The sequence below is a fragment of the Rattus norvegicus genome, chromosome 19 (assembly GCF_036323735.1).
Source record: "Rattus norvegicus strain BN/NHsdMcwi chromosome 19, GRCr8, whole genome shotgun sequence".
Lineage (NCBI taxonomy): Eukaryota > Metazoa > Chordata > Mammalia > Rodentia > Muridae > Rattus > Rattus norvegicus.
Window position 1 is genome coordinate 59,910,455 of NC_086037.1, and position 17,017 is coordinate 59,927,471.

The 17,017-nt window shown below is 45.7% G+C and overlaps 1 protein-coding gene and 1 long non-coding RNA gene across 7 annotated transcripts in view; one reads left to right on the top strand and one right to left on the bottom strand.

The window, feature by feature from the left end:
• Wwox (WW domain-containing oxidoreductase) overlaps positions 1 to 17,017 on the top strand; it is a 930,922-nt gene that overhangs the window by 572,053 nt on the left and 341,852 nt on the right. The gene's annotated exons all lie outside the window — the stretch shown is intronic.
• LOC108348987 (uncharacterized) lies at positions 1,801 to 11,251 on the bottom strand. Of its 3 annotated transcripts, XR_001842404.3 has the most exons (5): positions 11,004 to 11,251; positions 9,096 to 9,286; positions 8,099 to 8,252; positions 3,480 to 3,588; positions 1,801 to 2,159 (listed from the first exon to the last, which is right to left on the bottom strand). It is a non-coding gene; the product is annotated as an uncharacterized LOC108348987 (long non-coding RNA). The 3 variants fall into 3 exon arrangements; XR_005496834.2 differs by lacking the exon at positions 8,099 to 8,252; XR_010060243.1 differs by having other exon boundaries at positions 3,480 to 9,286.

Sequence of the window (17,017 nt, forward strand, 5' to 3'; positions counted from 1 at the left end):
AATCTCTGAGAGAATGATGCCTGGCAGTGTCACACCTCAGTCAGCAAATGCAATGATCACTTTCCTTCCCTTGTTCTTGGTTCATTGGACACACAGCACACCTTCCTTGAGTGTATCTCTGGTATGGCTCTAACAGTGGTTTTCACATCTGTAAAATGGGAACAACAATGACACCTACCTTTGAGAGGGAAACAAGACACTGTGTCTAGTACAATGATTGATGCATGACTGGAGTGCAATGGATGCTGGTGCCTATTATTGGCATTATTCTTGTTAAATGGAGGCAAAAACCCAAGGCTCAAACAAGTGAACCAAATGGGAGACGGTTGATGAAGAAGAAAATCAGGTGATGGCTTGGAAAAGGCCTAGAATCTTCTGCGAATGTCTGTCCAGAAAGATCCCAGGGACAGCAGGGCAGTTCCTAGGCATGTTTGCTCCAAGAAGGACTACCTAGTAAATACTATATGGGAGGGGAAGTTTAGCTCTTGTGCTCGGTGTGGTGGTGAGTGCCCCTGATCCAAGCACAGGGAGGAAGCGGCATGAGTTCTAGGCCACACAGGCTACATAGAGAGCTCCTGTCTCACAGAAGAAGGAAGAGGAGGAGCAGGAGGAGGAGAACAGGGAGGAAGAAGAGGAGGAGGGGGAGGGGGAGGACTAGAGAGATGGATGGCTCAGTGATCACTATTCTTCCATATTACTTAAGGAAAAGTATAAACATCTTGGCTTCCTCTGGCTAGAGATGAGATGTCAAAAAAGTTAATCATCAGAGGCACCCAAGAATATAATAGGCAAATGGAAAAAAAAAAAAACAAAGAAGAAAAATCCAGGAAAATGAGTGAACAAATGTATTCTTAATATAAAGTGTTTTGTTATATACTCAAACCTCAGGAATTATTGTACAGCCTGTACTGGGTCCTTAGACAGAAACCTCTTGTCAACCTCTTGTCATTCACAGTCTTAGCTACACAATAGATCACCCCCCGGCCCCCAAGGGAGTTTGTGTGTGTGCGTGTGTGTTTAAAGAGATTTACAGTGATTCTTTTCCTATAGGGTCTTCTTGAAACATATATATTTTTAATTTCTCCCCGTCTCAGGGGTAAATAAATATATTACAGTAAGCTATGGGATGTATAGCCGAGTATAACAATGATAAATGATGTTGTGTGTAATTTTTCTACTATTAACATAGAGTAATATAAACTGAAGGACACTGGTCTATTGAGAGACTTAGAAGCTAATGTTCCGTATCAGATGCAGCCAATGTCAGGACTGAATACAGATTAGGCAGTGTCCTTTTCTCCCCCAGGGAATGAAAGTTGAAGCCACCACTCGCTGCCCGTGGTTTTACAGCATTTTGTTGGGGCCGGTGGTGCCTTTCTTGGTCTATTAATTCAGGAGCCGGTAAATGACAGTGTGAGCGAGAGGCTTTTCCAGTGGGATGCATTTCATTTATGTGTGCTTGTACGGCCTCTACCTCGCCAATCCTTCCTGTCACAATAAGTGTTTTTAAATTGTGTAGATTCCCTTCACTTCATTATGGTCCCTGGCATGGTTTTCTCATGCAATGCTATTATGTAAAGTTAAGAAATACTTAAACTCTGCCTGGTCAAAGAAAAGAAGGGAGGAGCGGTGAGAAAAGTTTATCTGGAGTTAGTCTCCACTTTCTAGCATTGAGTTCATAGTCAGGGTATGCTCTGCAAAATGCCAAGAAAATTCTCAGGATATATGTATATAAACACATGTTCAAATAGATGTGATTCTAGGAAAGAGATGCTCACCAGTGAGACAGCCTGAAAGCTGTAGGTTTCCTAGTTTACTTTTAATGAGATCATGGTTACAAGATCAAAAGTCTGCTGCAAATCTTTCCATATCTAGATGCAGGGAAGCACCACCCCCAGAAGTCCAGAGACTCCTGCCAGGCCCCACAGTCCTCTAGAGGCCCTTGCTTAACCTTGAGCCTCTCTTTCTCAGGCAGCCTCCACATTCCCTGCTCCTTCCTGCTGTCTCTTCACTTGATGCTGTCACAAAACACAGTCCCTAAGGGAAAGAGGAGGCAAGTGGCCGTCACTGGAGGAAACAATCTGAGTGGATGTCTTTGTGTTGGCTGAAGCTGTCCCAGGAACACCCAGTATAACAGCACCGCACAGCAGTCGATGTTCCTGTCGGGGAACCATAGAAAGAAGGGAACTGTTTAATGGACACAACCAAGTCCTCCGAATCTCTTGTGCCACTTAAGGGACACCCCTCAAACTCCCCCAGAACTTGAGGATGTGGCTCCTTCTGTTTTTTCGGTCCTGCCACTCCATTAAAATGGCCAATAAGGAGCAGGCATGGGTTTCGCCACAAAACATTGTTATCCTTCGGGAAGGCTCTGAGAGGATACGTTTGTCACGGTCTGTAAATTTTATCTTTGCACTAAAAACAGGGGTAGGATATCGTCAATGCAATTATAAAAATGTATTAAAACTGGGAAGGAGAGAAAATCCTGTGGTAGATGCGATTTTAATGATTGTGTGAATGTTCACTGTTCCGTGGCCAAAAAAAAAAAAAAAGTTTAGATTTCTAACCCCCCCCCCCAATATTTCAGAGATGCCAGGGAATGGACAGGTTTTCCGTGCATGCACGTCATGCATTTTCAAGACAAACATGAGCATGTCAGTGTAAGGATCTACTTGGATCTTTATAGATGACAAGCCATCAGGGAATGGTACCTGGAAGTTCTGGATTCTGTACAATCACGAACTATTCCCTACGGTTGTGTTCCAAAACATGCAAAGTGGGTAACGTGCCACGAAAGTGAAATGTCCCTCAGAGTGTGTTTGAACACTCGCTTCCCGGCCGCTGGAGCTGTTTGGGATGGCCATGGAACATTTAGGAGGTAAAGCCTTGTTGGAGGAATTTATGTCGCAGGGAGCTGGGCTTGGAAACTTTAGAGTCCGGCCCAGTTTCCTGTTGACTCTCTACGTCCTGCTTAGCTGATACATTGTGACAGGACAGCCTCTCGTTTCTGTTGCCATATCTTCTCTGCCAGATAAAGCCTAGCGCTCCCTGGGGCTGTAAGCCAACATGAACCCTTTGTCTCTTGAATGATGGGTTATTGTTTTATGGCAGGTGCCACAGAAGATGCCAGGCAGTGAGGTGCTTTCTATCACTCCCTTGTGTGAGTTTGGAGGGTTAGCAGCATCTCCGTGTACACTCACAATGAGCCTGTGGTATGATTTACCCCACAGAGTCCGTTCTCATCCCTAGGATCTTACATTGACTTCCTTCACTTAGTAGCTTGCATTGGCCACTGACACACAACACAGGGAGGAGCCAAGGAAAGTAAAGATTCAGCTGCAGCCGCCAGAGGGGTTTTCTAGAAGAACACCAGTTTTAGAATGAGATGGGTTCTTGGAGAAAGTCTGAGTGTCCACTTGATGTCAAATACATGGCCCTCGTGATCAGCGTCTCCGGGGACAGTGGCATCTGCTACCTACCTTCACCCTGTCCATTGCTGCTGTCCGCAGACGGACTGATGGTGGAGAGAGTCATGGCGTGACATTTCCCAGTATGAACCATTAAGTGCCAGGCTCTCTAATGGATATTCTGTAAAATAAAATGTAAGAAATAGGTTGGGCATGCTGGTACTTAGCTATAACCTCAATACTTGGGAGGAGGCAGAGGCAGGAGGATTATTTTTTGTGTTTTGGAGTAGCAAGTCTGTTTGACCTACTGAGTTCCAGGCCAGTCAGGCCTACATAATAAGACCCTTTTAAGCCCCACCTTACCCTACCCCCATTTTGAAGCAAAACACAAATTAGAAAACTGTAAGTCTGGACCTGGTTGTATGCAGGAACCGACTTCTTTCCTGTGTAGATTTCTCTGCTTGTGATCCTTTCTCGTACTCGGGTGGTAAAACACTTGCCCATTTCCTTCCAGTCAGTGCTCTGCACTGATTCTCTTAGCATTTGGACACTGTTAGAGTCAGTAAAGCAGCTTGTCCTTGCGTTCAGGCTTTTGAATTTTTACCACTCACCGTGAAGACCTTGCTTTTTTCCTTATGTATAAAGTTACCCCCAGAATTATAAAGGTAGTAATGAGTTTCAGGGTACAGAATTAGTTAGTCAGTCAGTAAGTTAGTCAGTTTGACCCGGAGCCTTAGGATGTAGCTGTGGCTGGCCCGAAATTCCTTATGGAGACCAGGCTGACCTCAAGCTCACAGAGGTCTACTTGCCTTTGCTTCCCCCATACTGAGAGTAAAGGCATGCACTACCATGTCGGACAGGTCCAGGCTTCTTCAGACTTTACCCAATCATACACTGTCCCTCTCATTTCCACTTTAAAATTAAAAACAAAAGCCAACAGAAACTAAAGCCGTGTTGACCTTATGGACTGTGTCTAACCCTTGCTCTATGCAGGTGTCCTATGCCAGACTCTTCTGATCTAAGATACCTTATATTTTTGTGACTTGGGGCAAATGTCTTAACTTGCAGTCCACCTCGAAACAGCAAAATAGACCAGATAGAGAAGCTGCCTGGCACAGGATTAGATGTAATAATGCAGACGGAGGGTATGTGAGAGAGTCTGGCACACAAATTACTTGATGCCAGACACCTGCTGTTTCCCCCACCTTTCAGTCCTAGCCTCTGTTCGTAACACCTATTAAGAAATCTGTACTAAGGGACATCATCAAATTGTTGTAAAAAGTGTTCAGTTCTGCACTTGCTGCTTGTCTCTGTCTCTCTACCTCTGCTGCCCCCACCCCCACCCCGTGTGTATGTGTGTATGGGATGTATGTGTCTCCTTGTGAGCGTATTCACATGTGTGCCCACCAGTGAACGTGTATGTGCATGGGCACGTGTGGAGGCATTTGTCGATCTAGGGTCTCTCACTGAACCTAGAGCTTATCAGGGGAGCTCTGCTGGCTGACCAGTGAACTCCACTCTCCCAGTGCTTGGGTTACAGACAAATGTCATCATCCTAACTTTTCATGTAACTGTTAAGTGTCCAGACATGGGTCACCAGTCATCGTGCTTGAGTGTTGGGCACATCACTAACTTAGCCTCTGTCTGATGTCAGCATGGTCGTTGTAAAAACAGTTAAGAAATGCACATGAGTGAATGTGTCTCTTGTACCAGGCATGCCATTCAGATATACATACATCATAAACACAGAGAACTCTGTATGTGTGCATGCGTGTTTTGAAGTATATTTAGCATGGGGTGCAGTCTGGTACTTAGAAACGCCAGGCATTCTTCCACGGGTTCTGTATGAGATACTTAATAGGTGTTCCATTTTCTGTGCAATGCTATGAGATCGGGGAAGAGCTGGGATAGGCGTGTGAGTGGAAGTCCCTAAGCTGAATGCAGAGAAGCACATAGTTAAATGAACAGGAAGTCCAGGGTTCGAGGAAGGCTTTGGAAGTACACCCTTCTGTCTTAAACCTTATGTCCTATGTGAGGCTGAATGAGGTGACATGGAGATCAGCCATTTCCCTCCAGAACTGTATCCATGATTTTCTTCCTAATACACATCAAGAAATCTGTAGGAGGGGCTGGAGAGCTGGCTTAACCAACGGTAAAGAGCACTTGCTGCTCTAGCAGAGGACCCAGGTTTGGTTCCAGCACCTCCACAGCAGCTCACCACCATCTGGTGCTCTAGTCCTGAGAGGATCTGATGTCTTTCTCTGGCTGCACAGGCTCCTGGAACGTGCCTCACATACATCCATGCAGACATGTTACTCACACATATAAAACAGAGAGAGATGAATTTTTAAAGGCCATTTAAAAAGAGCTCTGTAGAGAAACAAGTCGGTAAGCAGTCTTAGAAATCTGTAGTGAGTGACCGAATGAAGGACTGAATTACTGAAGAGGGGAGAGGAGGGGAGGGGTGTGTGCTCATCACCAGTTCTAGCACCCGACTGCTGGCACCCACTGTTGAGCCCCGCACTAAGTAGGTTCTAGATAAATTTGAAAATAAGCATTGCAGTCAGGGATAATTTCATATCTGTGATATAAAATTGGTGTGAGGCTCCAACCTCCATTCACAGAACAAGTTATTTTCATAGAAACCATGGTCTCCTCTTTAATAAGAACTTTTAAGCCAGATCTAGTAGTAAACACCTTTAATCCCAACACTCAGGAGTCAGAGGCAGATGATTTCAGGGCCAACCTGATCTACACAGTGACTTCCAGGATAGCCAGGGCCACATAGCAAGACCATCTCAAAACTAAAATAAAATTTAAAAAGTGGCATGCCATTGGTCCTCCCTGGCCTCTGCTCAGTCAGATATATGATTGTATGTGCTTTGTGAACATCTTTGGCCAAAGCACCTGTTGTTAAATTATTCTCCGTTTTCAAGGATTGGATATATTTGTCAAGCTCAGAAAGAATTTTGTTATATGGGAATCCTGCACCCGTGCAGAGAGGCATTGTGTGAATTACAGGGTATTTTTTCCTGAGGCATAGTCACAGAGATTCTGTTGGCAATGGTCCAGTAAGGAAACTCGACAGAAAGGCACCGGCTAAGAGTTAGAACGCAGGCCAGAGAGATGCTCCACAGGTGAAGCACATCCGCGGAAGCCGGAGTGTGGGAATTCCAGGCTCTAGGACTCAGGGAAAGAGAAGGCAAAGGCAGGGATCCCCAGAACATGACATAGTGCCCTCTGGATCCAGTGAAACACTGTGTCTTGTATACAGTAGAGATCAATAAAGGAAGACACCTGACATCAACCTTGGGCTACCGAATGCAGGTCTACTCATGTGGGTGTGTGAACACACACTCACACTCTCACACATGCACGCACACACTCACACACACATAAACAACGAAGAAGGAAACCTGACTCCCTTTGGTTCCCATCACTGTCAGCAGGCTGAGGTGTGTGCATGACTAGAGGAGATGATGCAGGTATTGGCTGACCCGGAAGTCCTGGGGATGCATCGTCTTAACAGCCCCATGCCCAGATTTCCATGTGAGTGGTAGGGATTGAACCCATGTCCCCATAATTATGCAGCAATCACTTTACCGACCGAGCCATTTTCCCAGCCCCTGCTTCCCAACACAACTTCTTAATAAGAACTGGGGTTCCCCTTGAAGAGCCCAGGAAGTTCAGTCCCACCGCTACACCTGCCCCTGAACACAATGTGCCCTTGCTAATAAATTCCGAGGGCCGACACTGCCTGAGCCTGCTGGTCTTTGCCCTCAATTTCATTGAGATGGGCCATTGAAAACTCATTACAAGCTGTTTGACTGTGACTTTCACTTGTGCTCGGCAGTGAACGGAATTAACAGCTCTGGGAGGTAGGAAAAAAAAAAGGCACTCAGCCAAATTTTTAAAAAAAAAATTAATGAAAAAATTGAAATGATGAGAGAACACTTTTAATATTATCTCTATTAGTCATGCAAACAAGCGCTCCTGTGCAGCACATGCGTTCTGCGCTCAGCTCTCATTTGGAGCCTGTTGTGGCTCGAAGTTTCCCCACTGAAAGAGAAATTCTTACCCAGGTCTTGCAGGCAGCTCAAAAATTTTTTACATGCCAAGCAATGAGCCTTTGAGTGTAGCAGAATTGCTTCATAAATTTCACTATCACTTTCGGATTTCTGTTTTTTTCTAATTTAGTGCTTGATAGTTTTTTATGTGATAATTTTAAAATGCTGTTTATAGCAAAAGTTACCTTGATAGTACAGGTGTGCAGAGAAAATTCAGAGCCATCGAGAGAGAGAGAGAGAGAGAGAGAGAGAGAGAGAGAGAGAGAGAGAGAGACTTTCCTGTTTATACTCTAGGCATTTTGTGATTCTAAGGGTGTAATCCTGGTGGTATTATAGGTTTCAAATGCACCCTGATTAATCCAAATTTTGGGAAAAAGAGCAGCACGAAGATTTAAATGTTGCTGCTGACACCTTTGGATGGCTTCCATCTATATTTGGGAAGCTCGTACAAAATGTCTCTGTCTCCTGTATTTGTAATACATCTTAGAACTAGAAATGTGTATATAGTCATAGAAATGAAATGAGAAATAACTATAACATTGCAAATTTTATTAATGAGATGATTTAATGTTTAATACTTAAAGAAGCCAAAAGAACTTTACCCAGTAAAGGAAAAATACATACTTGAGAGTGGCCAGATACATTTTTTCCAGTGTCCTGAGATCCTCAAGCACAAATGGACACAGATGTGGATCATGTTGAAGGTGGACAGAAAAGGATATTTCACATTGGTGTTTTAGGTTATCCAGACACAGCAAATGGGTCTGAAGAGACGACTCTGCAGTTAAGAAACCAAAGTACTGGGGTTGGGGATTTAGCTCAGTGGTAGAGCGCTTGCCTAGGAAGTGCAAGGCCCTGGGTTCGGTCCCCAGCTCCAAAAAAAAAAAAAAACAAAGTACTCTTGCAGAGAACCGGAACTTAGTTCCAGGCATCCAAGTCATGCAGCTTACAGCCTTCTGTAACTTTAGCTTGAGGGGAATCTGACGCCCTCTGCTGGCCCCCATAAGCACAGCTCTCATGTGCACATACACACTCAGCACATAATACACATACGTGTAATTAGACAAAAATTAATCCAAAAATAAAACAAGCAAGGGTTCATTTTCTGTGAAAGGTGTGAGGCAGAAGTCGTGGCACTGTGGCAGCATCACCATAAAATTATCTAGTTGTTTTATTTTATTTTGTTTTATTTTTCCAGCTCTTTCCCCAAATCGCCAGGGACAAGGCTTAAAGCAGTGCATGCAGTAAGAATAAGATGTTCTGCCCTGTAGGGTCCCCTTCCTGGCATGCCACACTGGAGCAGCACCCAGTGCCAACTTAAGACACACACACACACACACACACACACACACACACACACAACCTTTCAGAGCCAAATTAGTGAATTAGCCCAGTGGCACTCAGGCCCATGGATAGATTTTAACAGTGAGTTCAGTGACTATACAACTGCATATATCTAAGCCTGCTGTGTTATTTACTACCACTGTTTTCTTCTCCTTCAAGCATCTCATTTCACCCCCTTTTCTAATAAATTTTTCAAATCTCAGTGTTTTCCCCAGGGCCAAGGCTTTTATCTTTCTCTTCCTCCCTGAATATCCCTTGTTGGAAGCCATCACTTCACCTATAGCTGTAGTTGATGGAGGAATGGGAGCAATGACCTCTTCTCGAGTTTCAGTGACGTTCGACCATGTTCTAGTCACTACTGATGTATCTTCCACACAGCACCCCAAGCTGCCCTGTTCTATGATGACATGTTTCAGCAGGCCTCCAAGGGGACAGTTTGTTCACTCCCACATGCACCATCTGAAGTTGCTTGAAGGCAAAACAAAAGCAAAAGACAAAAATAACTCAAGGCAGAGGTCATCTAAAGGAAGTCCAATCAAAAGAGTAGGTGTCAAAGCTGGACATTGGCTGTGACACTTTACAATGCTTTCAGGCAACCAGGGCGTCCTCCAAATATGAAATATGGCAACTGGGCTTCCAGGGTACACATCCCAAGAAAGAGCCAAGTAGATTTTACATTGCCTTTCATGATTCAGCCGTGGAAGTCACGTGAACCTCTGATTCTTCTGTTCAGCCTGTCCAGGTGTACCCAGAAGCCTATGGAGGTGTACGGGGAGAGGAAGTATGTTCCACCTTCTCACATGGCAATGGGATGGTTCTCGAAAAGAATATGCCAGTGGGAAATCACTGTGACCACTCCTGGAAAATGTGGTGTATCTAGGGGATGGAGAGATGGCTTAGTAGTTATGAGCACTTCCTGCTCTTGCAGAGGACCTGGGTTCAGACCCTTATAGCCACATGGCAGTTCATAATCATCTGTAAAGCCAGTTTGGGGGGAGGGAGTGTCCATCGTCCCTTTCTGGTCTCTGTGGGTACTGCATATGTGTGTGTGCATATGTGTGTGTGTGTGTATATATATACACATATATATATATGTATGCAGGCTAAAGACTCAGGCATGTAAAAAATCAAAAAAGGAAAGAAAAATAAGGTGTATCTTCAATCATCTGCAAACTTTTAGCATGTAGTAGTTGCACAAAAGAAAAAAAAGAGTTATTTGAGAAGGATGAGATACCTGAATTTGAATTCTATCTCTGCCCCTTATTAACCACATGTCCAGGCCTCAGTATGCATATCTGTGAAATGGGGGGGGTGGTGATCTCACATTGACCCCCTACAGTTGTTCTAAAGGTTATGCATATAAAATACAATATGCAAGTGTCTGCCACTGAGGCTCTGGTACAGCCGGGTTGCTCAAAGACTCTTCCCTGAGTCAGTTCATTGAGTCGGAATCTGCACACAATGGCCATTATTTAGGTTTATTGTGCCCTAGTCTATGTCACAGAGTGCATCCTTGATGTTTTCATGAATTTTCCACGCAGCCACGCCATACCACCAGCCAATGAAGGTCAGGGAGGGAACAGATTAACAGCATCTCACACCACAATGTCAGAATCCTTAAAAGTGTTTACAGAGCCCCGTGACACACAATGAATTTCAAACGAGAAGATTGGAGCCTCAGTAAAACTACCCCTGTTGTAAGCTTGAGCAGAGGCCTTGATGTTTTATGATTGTTTTAAGGTCCATTAATCGTTGAATCATGAGGCCATGTAAAGAGATGACAGCCTTAACATCCAGGGCCCGCGTTCCTTTGAAATGTTTTTGTTTCTACACTGTTCTTAATTAATGGCAGGGGCTAAAACCCTGCTTCAAATATGGCAAAAAGTGAGATACCATGAATTAAAGCGGCTCAGTCTCACCTAAAGACATTTCATGGCTGGCGCCAAGGAGCATCCCGTAGACTGCAGGGTGGCAATTTCTAATAGGCATCGGCTGAGTCTCAGAAAGAGGCCTCCTGGTACCTAACCAGGAGCTGTTGTCTAATAGAGTATCCACAGGCCACATGTTGATGTTTCAATTTAGATGAATAAAAACATAAAAACTGGTTAGGGGTTTACTGCTGTGAACAGACACCATGACCAAGGCAGCCTTTATAAAGGACAACATTTCATTGGGGCTGGCTTACAGGTTCAGAGGTTCAGTCCATTATCATCAAGGAAGCAGCACGGCAGTGCCCAGGAAGGCATGGCTCTGGAGGAGCTGAGAGTTCTACATCTTGTTCTGAAGGCAAATAGAAGAAGACTGGCTTCCTCAGGCAGCTAGGAGGAAGCTCTCAAAGCCCACCCCCATAGTGACACACCTCCCCCAACAAGGCCACACCTACTCCAGTGAGGCCACACCTACTCCAGTGAGGCCACACCTACTCCAGTGAGGCCACACCTACTCCAGTGAGGCCATACCTCCTCCAGTGAGGCCACACCTCCTCCAAAAAGGCCACACCTACTCCAGTGAGGCCACACCTACTCCAGTGAGGCCACACCTACTCCAGTGAGGCCACACCTACTCCAGTGAGGCCACACCTACTCCAGTGAGGCCACACCTACTCCAGTGAGGCCACACCTTGTTGCCCCTCCCTGGGCCAAGCATATTCAAACCACCACAGTTGGTACACCAAGGACTGCGAGAATATATGTAGCTCAGTGGATAAAGGGCTTGCCTTGCAAATGCAAGAATCCGTACTCCATCCCCAGTACCACATACATTTAAAAAAAAAAAAAAGATGGGCATGGTGGCACAGACTCATCATCCCAGTGTTGAGTGGGGACAGAATGGTGCATGAACTCACAGGCAGGCCAGCACCGTCTCATCAGCAAGACTTTGGTGGCACATCACAGGGCTTCTCTTGGGTTGTATTGACAAGGGAGGGGGTGAGTTCTGTGTGTGAACGAGCAGCCCCTTCACAAGTCTGCAGCGACTTTGGTCACAAGCTGGAAAAAGGAAGTAGAGGCATGTACACACATGGCCACACCCTTACCCACAGATGAATATTGCAAAGAATCCCATAGTTGTCTGTTACATCCCCGTTGTCTCCATGGATCGCAGGCCGTCTGAGCTGGGTAAGTCATTTGGGAGAATTCCATCTCCTAGACCATTCCGGTAACCAGACCTCCACTGCTGTGTGTGTTCACTGTATCTGCTATGCCCTTTCTCTCTCTCCTCCCTCTAAATCAAGACAGATTCACCTCAACCCATGAGCTTTGGAAGCTGCACAAACCATTGGCAATTCCAGAGCCCTGCAGTTTGACTCCACAAGTCCTTTGCTACCTCCTCCCTCACTTCTTCCTTTCTCTGCTTTTATTTGTGTGTTTGCATAAGGCGCTCACGGAGGCCAGAAGAGGTTGTTGGATCTGCTAGAGCTAGAGTAATCAGCAGCTATGAGCCTCCAGATGTAGGTGCTAGGAGACAAATTTGGGTCCTCTGGAAGACAAGCAAACGCTCTCATCAGCTGACGCCTGTTTCAGCCCCTTCCCACCCCCCCTTATAACCCAGGAAAGCTTCAGATCACTCCAGAGAGTGCCAATCATTCCCCTTTCCTATCACGAATACATAGGGTACTTCTCCATCTGTGGTCTCAGGAATGGCCACCACAATAGATAACAGGCTCAACTGCTCAGGCTCTTCCAAGGGTGCCATTTGTGGTGGTGGGATAGCCCTTGGGAAGCACAATAACCTAGATAGGTAATCCCAGATCTGTCTACCTCTTGTCTGACAAGAGCAGCGTATGGTGATCATGAAGGGAGAAAGATCCAGTCCCACCCTCATGTGTTCATTTAAGCCCCAGTACGTCCTTGAAACCCCATGTCTAAATACCATCGCACTGGGTTAGCGTGACAAACTTTCAACCCGTTATCATTGGTCAAGTGCTACACCTTCTCTCTCTTTCACTTGCTCCTCTGTTAGGGTAACCTGGAGGAACAAACAGAGTTTCCCAGTAAACAGTACAAAGCACATTCTAGTTTCTCAATTAAAGGGGTAACCATCAAAGCTGTCAATTTGTTCTTGTCGTCACTTGTCCTGTCACACAATAATGATTTGGGGAATGAGACTGGAGCCTGTCTTCTTTTGAATTCTGTCCTCCCGGTCATCATGATGCCCAGCATGGAGTAGGCACCAGTACATACCGTATCCAAAGAGCCATTGGTGTCTAACTTGGGAGGCCACTGGTGTTCAAAGGACAATGACACGCGAAGAATGGGGAACACGAGGTTAAAACCCAAGACGTGTTTCTGTCCCTACCTCCTTGGCCGTAGGCAGATAGCCGTGCCTTGCCAGACTCAGTTTCTTATACAGATACTGAGGTCCGAGCTTAGGTCCCCATATTCCGCATCAGGCACTTTACCAACCAAGCTATCTATCTCCCCGGCCCCTAAGCAGATGTAGTTTTAAAAAAGATTTCTGACTCACTTTTAGATTTGTCTGAAAAGTAGAAAAAAAATGAAAGTAAAATATAAAAATATTGTGAATCTTGGCAATAAACATAATTATGGAATCCACCCCAGGATAACTCTGTGCTAAATCCCGATTTCCAGCCAGCTCTGAGCAAAATACCTACTTCATTGTGAGTTCTTATTTTCAATTTGCATGCAGATTTTTTTTTTTCCGTAATTACTTGGTAGCTTTTAAGTGGGGGAAAAACAACTTGGCAGCTTACGTTTACCTTGCTTTTTGTTTACGTTTTTTGTTCTGACAGGCTCTGGCTAAAACCTCGCTGGCCTTGAACCCAGTAGTCCCCAGACACTTGACAATCTCTTAAGCACTGAGGTAGCAGGCAGGTTTCCCTCTAAAACTGCCTCTAAATTCCAGTTTCCCTGCCATGGAATCAGGCTTCAGAGCCTAAATCCTTTCTCGTGTAATTTTCTTTTCTTTAAATTTTCTGTGCCTCCCTCCTCCTCCGGCCCCCAACCTCCCCTAAGCTGATGGTATACAACCCTTTGAAGAACACTGGGACTTTTAAGCTGAAGTACCAGCCAACCGCCACTCTGTCCTTAATACCTTTCAAGTGTTAGATTAATAACGTTTGGATAAGTTGGCGACCAGAACCGAGTGCAGTGCTTCAGCTGAGTCTCACCGACGTCTGGGATAATGTGCGCTAATTTCTGGAGACAAACACGTTTTGTCGTGAGTAGAGAGATGTAATTGTGCCAGTCGGGTTTTGCTGTATTGTGGGTAGCAAAGTGTATTGTATGTGTATGTGTGTGTGTGTCTCTCTCGTCTAGGTCCGGTTGGCTCATGGGTATGTCCGCAGGGCACGGTGTTGATTGTTTTAACTGATACAGGAACGCATAGGTTGGATGCCCAGATTGTCTAAGAGCGGAGAGAACGAGATGACCACTAAGCACGCATGCGCTCATGGCCATGGATGGGATGGCATGTGCTGTTTTAACTCGCTTAAGCCTTGTCTCTCCTGACTATAACCTACAACTGCGAACTGAAACAAACTCTATTTTCCTTACGTCACCTTGTAAAATTGTTCTGATATCCCACCTTCTTATGAATTAATTATTTACTTTCCATCCCAGCCAAAGTTTGCCCTCCCTCCTCTTTCCCAGTCCTTCCTCCACCCCTCCCATCCCCTCCCCCTCCTTAGTTTGGTTTTTTTCAGGTTATTTTATCACAGCAACAGAAATGACATTGTGACAGTGGTGCGTCTGCCTCTGTGTGTGTGTGTGTGTGTGTGTGTGTGTGTGTGTGTGCGCGCGCGCGCTTGTGTGCATGCCTGTGTGCGTATGTGTACCATAATGCAAGTGCAGGGACCCAAGGAAGGTGCCATAGACTCTCCTCCCTTGAGACAGTATCTCTCAATCAATCTGCCTAGTGACCTCTCCTCAGCCATCCTCCTGCCTCTACCCACTACCCCCAGCACCAGGGTTTACAGGCACATGACTACTTTTTATGTGTGTTCTGGGATACAAACTCAGGTCCTTATGCCTTTACAGCAAGCTTTCTCCCCACACCATAAGTCACGACCAATACAACCTCAAGTCAATGGCTGTTGTTGTGGTCTGTTTTGGCATTCCTGGCAACTGAGCCTAGGGCACTGGCATCGTGGTTACAAGCCAGGAGGTTCTACCACTGGGCTCTAGTGCAGGCCTCAAGCTCTTGCCCACGTCAGCAAAGGCCACCATGGAGATCACGCATATATATGCACTAGACATTCGTTCCCCACCACTGAGGACTTGTTGCTCTCTCTTTGTCACAGCTAATTTTGTTTGTCATACGTCAGGCTAGGATGAGGGAGGCACATTCAGATTTAGCTCGTTTTCTTTTTTCTTTTTTCCTTTTTTTTTTTTTCTTAGCAGCCACCTTTGCTAATTTCCAGCGGTCAGCACATTTAGCAAGTCGGTGGCCGCATGCCTGAGCAAGCCATTAATCTACATTAGAAATCGTGGAGGATTCGAACCTTCCTGAGGCTGGCAGCCCCTCCCCGTGTCTGCAGATGATCCCGAGTCTCCCTTGCTTGAAAGTGCCTGTCATTTCTGTCCTAGTCTGCCTTTTCCCTTTGTGTTTGAATATCTGCATTCAATGACAAGGCTGAGGCGGCACAGGAGACTGTGACTGTGTCCTTGGTGCCTGACAGTGTCATCGCTGGGCTGCCACAGAGCTTGGCTGGACCCTCGCTTTGCTGGCCTTGGGGTCAGTGCCAAGAAACCTTTCTAGTTCTTTCTCCTGGAGAATTTTGGCAAAATGTGCTTCCACTGGAATGCTTTCAGTAACTGTCTGTCTGGAATATTATTTCCTTTCATCTTTCCTCCTCCTTATCCGCAACATGAACTGTTTTTTCTTCTCCTAAAAATTTTGGGGGGAAAAAAAGCATTTTCCATGCTAACTCAAATGAGTTCTCTGTCTCTGTCTCTCTCTTGGTCTCTCTCTCTCTCTCTCTCTCTCTCTCTCTCTCTCTGTGTGTGTGTGTGTGTGTGTGTGTGTGTGTGTTTAATCTTTAAATCTCCCATGTCCTACTTTCAAACTACCAAAATAGTCCCTCTATAAAAAAGAGAAAAAAAAACAAAACCAAAAAAAAAAAATTGAAAGTTTCTACACATCTGTATGAGAAAAGGGTCACACCATCAGCTTGGTGTTCCAGAAATGGTTCACTGAGTTGAAAAACGCCTGTTGCACAAGCCTGTGGGCCGGAGTTTGAATCCCTGGACCCTGTATAAAAGCTGAATGCATCTGAAGAGAATCCATAATCCCAGTTCTGCAGGGGCTCAGGAGGTGGATACGAGAGACCTTGGAAACTCACAGGACAGCTGGCCTAAGTGTGCAGCAGAAAGCCAATGAGCAAAGAGGCAGGCTTTAACAAGGTAAACAGTGAGGACAAAAACCAGAGGACCTACACACACACACACACACACACACACACACACACACACACACTCACACACACACACACACCCCAGCACCAGTGCTCTTTGCTAACAGACGCCATTAAGATATACATGCTTCACTTTATCCTGGCCAAGCCCCCAGTTCTCACTGGTGTGCAGTGGTACACAGTAGATGCCTCTCTACCCAGGTTCTCCTGGTTGCCCTGCCTGGAAGCTTGGTCTCTTACCCTCTTTCTCACATTTGGGTAAAGCAAGAATAGCTGCCACCAAGGCTTCAGGGCAAAGCAAGGTCGCCTCCTCCAGTCTCCACGCTCCTTCCCTCCAGGTGGGGTTGACTGCCTCCCTTTCTAGAAGATTCTCACCCCTCAGCTGTACCTGCTTTTAGAAGCTCAGGATACTCTTAGGAAGCTACCCACATTCCTAAAAGCCCACGGTCTAGCTCTGCAAACCGCCCTTATCGTATCTGAATGTGCCCCACTCCTTCCTGCCTACCTGGACCCTGACTGATAGATACAGTTCGAAACCTGAACTATGTCTTCCTCAACCCAGTACACAAAGTTTCAGCTGAAACACACATTTGTGGGAACAGGAAAAGTTTCTGGAAGAAGATTTCAGCAGAATTATAGCTTTTCCTTTTTCTTCCCCTGAGTTTCAGTCCTTCCTTTCCACCCTGCCCTTCTAAAGACATTTGGAAAGAGGTGAAAGAGCTTTCGAAACTCTGTGTCTGTGTCTGAGCCAAGGGCAGCTGCCGGCAGCCCCTGTGCCAGGGTCCCAGTGACCCTTGTCTGGCTTCCTGCAAGTCCATGCTCACACA